This window comes from Tiliqua scincoides, chromosome 2, assembly GCF_035046505.1.
Source record: "Tiliqua scincoides isolate rTilSci1 chromosome 2, rTilSci1.hap2, whole genome shotgun sequence".
NCBI classification, from domain to species: domain Eukaryota; kingdom Metazoa; phylum Chordata; class Lepidosauria; order Squamata; family Scincidae; genus Tiliqua; species Tiliqua scincoides.
In genome coordinates, this window is record NC_089822.1 from 264,515,485 (window position 1) to 264,524,808 (window position 9,324).

General features: G+C 49.5%; 1 protein-coding gene across 1 annotated transcript in view; it reads left to right on the forward strand.

Moving 5' to 3' along the window:
* The window catches only part of LOC136639152 (uncharacterized), a 140,982-nt gene that overhangs the window by 43,603 nt on the left and 88,055 nt on the right, over positions 1-9,324 (forward strand). The window lies entirely within an intron of this gene.

Here is a 9,324-nt window from a genome sequence, read left to right on the forward strand (position 1 = left end):
TGGCTTGTTCCCCGTAATGGATTTTTCCTCCAGAAACTTGTCCAATCCCCTTTTAAAGGTGTCTAGGCTAGACGCCAGCACCACACTGGAGGACAATATTTTAGCCCTGGGACTGTTTGTTGTGTTAACCACTGTACATTTTTTGCTCTTGGTTTCAACAGACACAGCTGGGACACAAATCATGAGAAAGAGAGGTGGAATTTGAAGCTCCAAAGGATTCTTCCTTCCTGATCCAAAAGAAGCACAGAGGTCATTAGAGAGCAGATCTCTTCCCAACAAGGAACGGAGGAGAACAGGGAGATCTTTCAAGGTGTGTCTCAGCAGGGAGGGTGGTGGTGTCTCATTCCACTTAGGAGCCCTACCAAGACATCTCTGCTACATCTGACCAGCTTCCACCCCCTACATCTCCAATTCCGGGTTTTCCCCCACATCAGCTCTGATGGTCATAATTACAGGACATCACCTGGAATGGCCACAGCACCTGGCTTGCATGCTCTGCCCCCTGCTCAACCCCATCTGCCCAGGTGCCCACCCGCCACCTTCCCTCTGCCCACCCTGAAGCATCTTGCAACCACCCTCCCCATGACCCTCCCCCCCAGAACCCTGCATTGGCCTAATCTGGCTGGCACAGACTCACCTGTTGCGCTTGGTAAGCGGGTCCTGCATCAGCCACCTTCCTTGACCTTTACAGCACTTTTGAGACACAGGTTGGCCAGTGCAAGGGACTTGTGCTGGCCCTTTACCTTCTTTGGATCGCGCCCTAAGACTATCATGCTATCCACACCTTCCTGAGAGTAAACCCCATAGACTCTAATGCAGGGGTGCTCACACTTTTTTGGCTCGAGAGCTACTTTGAAACCCAGCAAGGTCCGGAGATCTACCAGGGGGGAAGGAAGCGTCTGACAGACACCCCCTTTGATGTATGGAGCCCCTGCTGGACCAGGTCAGAGGAGGCCCACCAAGTCCAGCTTCCTGTGTCCCACAGTGGCCCACCAGATGCTTCAGGAAGCACACGGGAGGCCTTTCCTCTCTCCCACCCCACATACTGGGGGCAGCCACAGGTCCCCCCAAGTGGCACATGCCCAGCCTTGCTGCACTACGGGGGGGGAGGAGCTCCCCACTCCCCGCCCCCCAAACTCTTTGTGGCTGCGCCCCGAGACCAGCAGGGAGAGGGAGGCGTCGCAGGTCCTCCTCGGAAGGGGTGGGGGGCTTCCCCATTTCCATGGAGAGGGGCTGCGCGTGCAGGCGGCAGGCGGGGGAGACACTGCTCCCACCGGCCCTCCTCCTGCAGCGGCGGGGGGCCAGGGGGGTCGTCTCACCTGTCAGCCCCGACTGAGAGCGGCAGCGGCCGCATCACTTACCTCTGGGCTCCTACAGGGGCGGCTGGGCCGGGCATGGCTGGGCTGGGTTGGGCCGGACCTGACTGGAAGGGAAGGGGAGGGTCACGCGGGGCCTCTCGCGGCAACCGCCATCAGAGCAACTCCATCTCGAACTCCCGCCCCTCCCCCTTCTGCTATGGAGCCGCAGGAAGCGCCTCAGTCCAGTGCAGCCCAGCTCCCCCTCCCGCCGCCGCCCACTTTAGCTCCTGCTCTTCAGGCATGCAGTGCCACAAAACTGATGAAACTGACTAGAGTCTAGTCAGTTTCATCAATTTTGTTGCTGCATGCCTGAAGAGCAGCTAAAGTGTCAGTTTCAGTGTCAGTTTAGTGTTAGCTAAATATGTCAGTTTCGTCTAGTCACTAGACGAAACTGACATATTAACAGTTTGGCGAGACAGGGCTCCGCGATCTACTCATTTTGCCTCGCGATCTACCGGTAGATCGCGATCCACCTATTGAGCACCCCTGCTCTAATGGGACTTCCTTCTGTGTAGACATGAATAGGATTGGGCTCTAACAGAGAAAGAAAGCATGTGGGGGGAACATAAGAACAGTCCCACTGAATCAGGCCATAGGCCCATCTAGTCCAGCTTCCTGTATCTTACAGCGGCCCACCAAATGCCCCAGGGGGCACACCAGATAACAAGAGACCTGCATCCTGGTGCCCTCCCTTGATGGGAATATCCATCCATTACAAGATGGGTGTAGCAGAGTTCTTGTGCATGTGGGAGGTTTTACATTTCAGTGGAAGTAGAATCAGAAGTCAAGACTCGTTTTATTTTCTCCTGATGCCAGATCCTAACTGTCGTACGGTTGTGCTTACTCCCAGGGTTTTGGGGTGCTCAGAGTTGTTGGTTCGGAACCCTAGAGCCCTCAAAGATCCCTATTCGGTAGTACTGCCACCACCCTGTAAGAGCCAGTGCCTCAGTCCAGGGACACTGAGACCCTTTAGGCTTAACTATATCTCTTGTAGGCACTGAGCACTTTCTTTACTTAAAGTCTCAGTCCTCAAGTTTCTAGTCCACAATGAGGATTTTTGGTAGCTTGCTGAACAGCTAGGCAGGATTCTGAACCTCAGAATCAGTGAGAGAGCAGTTCTCAGGCACTTAAGATGGCTCAGGGCCCAGTCCTATCCAACTTTCCAGCACTGATGCAGCCAATGGAGTGTGCGCTGCAATGTCTGTTCCCTTTCCTCAAGGCTGCATTGCAGCTACAGAAACACTGGGAAGCTGGATAGGATTTGGGCCTCAGTTCAGACACAAGCATGAAAATAAGTAAGATCTGAAGACAAGAAATGGGACTGTGACAAACATGGGAAAATCACTGACTGGGTCTGCATCCATCTTGTAGATCTGAAGCCATTTTGAAGCTGCTATGGGAAAGTAGCTGGTTATGAGACAGTGACAACCTTCTCCTTCCTCCTGGCAAACGGCTGTGCTTGGAACTCTGCTGGCACCAAGATATCCACCCTCCTGCTGGTCTGTGTGGAAGCCTCTTACCAAGCAAGCGCTCCCCCACAGACCTACTAGAAAGGGCAGACTGCCAGCAGTTGCAGCAACACTTCAGTGCCAATGGCAGGCAGTCTGTTCTCTCCCCTCTCTGGCGGTCAGTGGGTGGGCACTCACTTGGTGAGATGCTGGAAGTGCTGGCGCTGGCTGTGGGCGGTGTGTTTTCCATCCTCTCTGGTGGTCCATGGGGAGTAGCTGCTGAATGAGAAACTGGAAGTGATTGAAGGCCATCTTTCTCTTCTGAGACCTGGTGGACCACTTCTCAGGGTCTCGTGGATCACCTGTGGTCTGTGGACCATGGGATGGGAACCACTGCCTTAAAGCAACAAGGTGCAGTTATGATTCTCCAGTTGGGAGGGGATGAGTGGGATTGCACGGCATCGCATCAGGCAGTGAGGTCATCTTCCAGAAGCTTCAGCTGGTCTCTGTCTCTTTTTGAACAAAAGTCACCTTCAAAGTGTGACAAAAACAGCTGCAAGGGTGGGAGAGGTCTGCGCCTCATCATTCCATTGTGGAGATCAGTTCGTATCTTCCAGAGGAGATTAGTAAGTCCAGGTGAATGTTAGGGAGAAGTCAGGAGCTTAGCGTTCTTGTTTTAGTATTTTGTGTGAATGCAGTAAAATAGGCCATCAGTAACATGTAACCAAATTTCTTTTTTTAAAAATATATCACACAGGCTTGTACATGTGTGAGAACCAAAGGAACTGATTCATTGAAATCTGGCCTGGGCTGCTCAGTCAAGCAACCAAAGGAAACCAGAACCTTAGGGCTGTTTGGGGGACACAGGGATTGCCAAGGCTGGGGAGTTAGCCCTTAGGACTTCAGCTTCCCTTGAGCTGGAGGACTGGCTGTTAAGAGGGGTGGCGGCACCCACCGTAGGGCAGGTTGGCCCTGAGAAACCACACACCCAACTGGCTGGGATGTTGAGCCAGTAACATGGGGAATGCAGGAACATGTACTTCCCTTGAGGCTTTCTTGCCCTATGAAATGTTCCCTGCAATCTCACACAGTGCTGTGATCCTTGAAATGGAGGAGTACACTGGACCCTGGGGAAGAGACATCACTGACTCACTGGGAGTTGTTAAGCCAGTGAGATGTGGGGGGTGGGGCGGGTGAGAACATAGAGCAAAAACCACAACAGTTACACATTATAGAAAGGCATTTTGTTATTTCAGAGAATAAATACATTCGCATTCAATACCAAAATGATAAACGGAAGCTCCTGGACTTCCTTGTTCCTAATGCTCACCTGGACGCTCACCTGGAGAGCAGCTTCAAAATGGCTTTTGGCCTGCAAGGTGGAGTCAGGCCTAGCCAGAGTCTTTATCATGGTCATCGCAGATGGGGGTCAGAATAGGATGAGATCTCTTGGGAAAGCCTTGATATGTTGTAGGCCGAAGCAACTCAGCTCCTTGTTTCCTGCTCAGGGGAATTTCCCAAACCTGCCTTTGTTTCCCAGCTGGAAGACAGGGAGGGTGCATTTTTCCAGGACTTCCAGGATGAAGAGAAATTGGCAGGTAATTTGGTTTATGTAGTATTGAAAACACAGCAGAAGCTTCTACTTAGAGGATATTGGCTGAATGGGGAGCCTTCACCATAATCTCCCCCCTCCGTGTGAGGTATGTTGATGCGGGTTATGATTAGCGCAAGTCAGCAAATTACACCTCTGCCATTCTGATCTTATCACTCAACTTGGGTGAACTGTAGACTGAAAGTGCCAGTGTTATCTGAGTTACTAAGGACACAATCCTGAGTCACCCTTGGGCTGGCACAAGTCTCTTGCACCAGCCCAGGAGGGTCGCAAATGTGCCATAAAGCACACAGACCGCGGAGGCTCACTTCAGCCTCCACACCAGTGGAGGGACTGAGCTTTGCATCGGCTGAGCTCTGCTGATGCAAGGCTCTGGGGTGGGCAGGGAAGAGGCGGGAGGGAGGCGTTCCAGGGCAGGGGGAGGGTGAGCGGCCCTGGGGGCAGGCAAGTGGGGAGTGGGAGGCGGGGCTGGAACCCCGCAGTTATGCTGGATCCCAACCTCCGTTCCTGGGGAGAATGGAGCAACTTGAAGCTGCTCCACTCTCCACTCTCTGGGTCCTAGGAGACCCATAGGGGCTGCAGTGGTTTACCCAGGGTTAAGGGGAAGAGCTTCCCCTTACCTTCAGCTGAGCCACTTTGCAGCCCTATCATGTGCTGGATATAGCGCAAGCCTCCTGGCTTGCCTATTCCAGCGCAAGATAGGACTGTGCTTTAAGACTCTGACCCTCCACATTCCTTGTCACAAACATCACCCTTGGGGTAGGGAAGGACCAGGGGTCCTACAGTGGTACTGCCTTGCACAGAAGTGTGGCAGGTGTGACAGCCCAGCAACACAGGAGCTTGTCCCATGATGTGCTGGGGTCGCCAGTCCCAAACTTTTTGTTTTGGGTTGTTGCACAGAAAATGTTAAAGACCACTATTGTAGAGGAACATTCCACTGCACCAGTGTTTCTCAAACTGTGGGTCAGGACCCACTAGGTGGGTTGTGAGCCAATTTCAGGTGGGTTCCCATTCGTTTCAATATTTTATTTTTAATATATTCGACTTGATGCCCCCCTGGTATGTGACTGCATTTGGGGAAATGTTACAGACCTGTACTTTCAACAAACTACTATGTGTATTCTTTTAACAATGACAGTCAATGGGACTTACTCCTGGGTAAGTGTGGTAGGATTGCAGCCTAGGATAGTTAAAAATATTCCTGCTTGATGATGTCTCTTCCGGTCAGGACATCACTTCCAGTGGGTCCTGAGAGATTCTCATTCCTTGAAATCAATACATGAATACATGCTTATGAGTTACTTTAAAAAAAAGGGGAAAAAATATTTATACATATACACGACCGGAGTATCTACATATCAACACTTCATGAGGCTTATGTTAGTATATCAAGGAATGGCCTCCCGAGATCCTCAAATACATCCCCACGCAGTTGACGCCGATATGCCATTCGCTCGAATACTGATAAATGCAAAACATTGTTCGTCCATTGGGCAGATGTAGGTGGGCATCTCTCCTTCCAATGAAGTAATGGAAGTCTTTTTGCTACCGTGAGGGCACAGAGAGTCCATTTCAATTGTCCAGGTGTGAGTCTTCAGATAACGGGTAGATAATTAAGAACTACATACATATCTGTAAAATTTAAAGGTTGCTGTAGCACTGTCTTTATAATATTAATTATTTCTTCCCAAAGCTTACAATAACTGGACATGGCCTCAACATATGTGTAAATGTAGCATTCAAACTCGAGCATCTCCAACATCTAGATTCATTGCTAAGCCCTTTAAGGAATAGCCTCTGTGGTGTCCAATGTATTTTAAAGACTATTTTTTGCTGTATTACGCGTAATTTAAGATCTTTAGATATTGCCTGTATATTCTTAAGAACCACATCCCATTGCTCACCCAGAATAGGACATTCCAATTCAGAATTCCATTTAGTTTGGAGTAAATGTGTATCATACTTAGTATATGACATTAGATATTTATAAACAAATATCATTTTGGTCACTCACTACTGCACCTTTTCCAGTTCCACTATGTCCTTTATGAGATGCAGGGAGCATAAGAACATAAGCAGAGCCCTCCTGGATCAGGTCAAAGGCTTGTGTAGTCCAGCTTCCTGTATCTCACAGTAGCCCACCAAATGCCTCAGGGAGCACCCAAGACAAAGAGACACAAGCTGCCTCCTGGTGCTGTCTCCTGCATCTGGCACTCTGAGGTAGCCTACCTGGAAAAACAGGAACTTGTACATACCTATCATGACTTGTAACTCATGGTGGACCTTCCCTCCACAAACTTGTCCAATCTCCTCTTAAAGGCATCTAGGCCAGATGCTATCACTACCTCCTGCGGCACAGAGTTCCACAGACCGAACACACGCTCAGTAAAGAAATATTTTCTTTTGTCTGTTCTAACCCTCCCAACACTCATTTAGTAGATGTCCCCTGGTTCTGGTGTTATGTGAGAGTGTAAAGAGCAGCTCTCTATCCACTTTATCCTTCCAAGGCATAATTTTGTATATCTCAGTCATGTCCCCCTTTAGGCATCTCTTTTCTAGGCTGAAGAGGCCCAAACGCTGTAGCCTTTCCTCATAAGGAAGGTGCCCCAGCCCAGGAATCATCTTAGTCGCTCTCTTTTGCACCTTTTCCATTTCCACTTTGTCTTCTTTGAGATATGGCGACCAGAACTGGACGCAACACTCCAGGTGTGGCCTTACCATTGATTTGTACAATGGCATTACAATATTAGCCATTTTGTTCTCAATACCTTTTCTAATGATCCCAAGCATAGAATTGGCCTTCTTCACTGCCTCCGCGCATTGGGTCCACACTCTCATCGACCTGTCCTTCTCCACCCTAAGATTGCTCTCCTGATCTTGAAGTGAGAGCATATTATAAAACAAATTGAATGAAATGTATTCTGTCATGAGACATTTTAGAGACCCCATCATGAACTTGAGTATGTGCTGAAACTACCAAAAGGGCAAAGGGCTGGGAAGCAGGATAATCTCTTGTTAAGAACATAAGAACAGCCCCACTGGATCAGGCCATAGGCCCATCTAGTCCAGCTTCCTGTATCTCACAGCGGCCCACCAAATGCCCCAGGGAGCACACCAGATAACAAGAGACCTCATCCTGGTGCCCTCCCCTACATCTGGCATTCTGACTTAACCCATTTCTAAAATCAGGAGGTTGCGCATACACATCATGGCTTGTACCCCATAATGGATTTTTCCTCCAGAAACTCGTCCAATCCCCTTTTAAAGGCGTCTAGGCTAGACGCCAGCACCACATCCTGTGGCAAGGAGTTCCACAGACCGACCACACGCTGAGTAAAGAAATATTTTCTTTTGTCTGTCCTAACCCGCCCAACACTCAATTTTAGTGGATGTCCCCTGGTTCTGGTATTATGTGAGAGTGTAAAGAGCAGCTCTCTATCCACTTTATCCTTCCAAGGCATAATTTTGTATATCTCAGTCATGTCCCCCTTTAGGCATCTCTTTTCTAGGCTGAAGAGGCCCAAACGCTGTAGCCTTTCCTCATAAGGAAGGTGCCCCAGCCCAGGAATCATCTTAGTCGCTCTCTTTTGCACCTTTTCCATTTCCACTATGTCTTTTTTGAGATGCGGCGACCAGAACTGGACACAATACTCCAGGTGTGGCCTTACCATCGATTTGTACAACGGCATTATAATACTAACCGTTTTGTTCTCAATACCCTTCCTAATGATCCCAAGCATAGAATTGGCCTTCTTCACTGCCGCCGCACATTGGGTCGACACTTTCATCGACCTGTCCACCACCACCCCAAGATCTCTCTCCTGATCTGTCACAGACAGCTCAGAACCCATCAGCCTATATCTAAAGTTTTGATTTTTTGCCCCAATGTGCATGACTTTACACTTACTGACATTGAAGCGCATCTGCCATTTTGCTGCCCATTCTGCCAGTCTGGAGAGATCCTTCTGGAGCTCCTCACAATCACTTCTGGTCTTTACCACTCGGAAAAGTTTGGTGTCGTCTGCAAACTTAGCCACTTCACTGCTCAACCCTGTCTCCAGGTCATTTATGAAGCGTTCCTCCTTTGTCTTGCAGAGAAGGATCAATAAGTACATTAAGGTCCTGCTGCCTCAAGAGCCAACACACAGTGAGTAGACAGTGGAAAATGTAGGGAAGAGCTTTGTGTGGCAAGAATAGAAGGGGCTGCAAGAAGGAACATGCTCAGCCCATCAGACAGTTCAGTGGGGGCATTGACTGATTTTAGGTATCCTTCCTGGGAGACCTCAGAAGGACCACAGAGATATGGAGATATTCTTAGTCTACCAAGGGAAAGACAAGAGACATCCTATAATCCCTCCTCCTGGAAGGAAGTAAAATAGTTGCTGATATCTTTACTAGTAATCAGTAACTATGTACAAACAAGAATGTACTGCGTGGACCTTTGGAATGTATCAAAAGCTGTGGAAAGAGATGCTTGGCACACAAGCTTTTTAAGCACCCGCCGACTTGCATCCTTGTATTGCAATGTAAGATTTTTAAAACTCACTGCTGGTATTTTGGTTTCTTTCTTTCCACACACCAGGCAGAATCCTCCACTTCCTCTGTCACACACAGCTCCGAACCCAAAGCCTCTATGTGCAGTTTGGCTGCTTTCCCCCAATGTGCAGGACTTGACACTTACTTAGGGCTCTGGCAGGGTTAAGTTAACCAGCTCCAGATTCCTAGAGGGGCAAATGGGGGGGGGGCAGGAGGGAGACTGAGTTGGAAGCTATTTCCTTCTCTCCCCCCCCCCCCCAGCTGCCTTCTCTGGTGAGTTCCTGTTTGGGGGGCAAAGCAGAGTCTTAGGGCTGCAGTGAGTGGAAAGGAAGGGAAGGGGTGTGAGAGAGAAGCCCATAGAGGGGCAGGC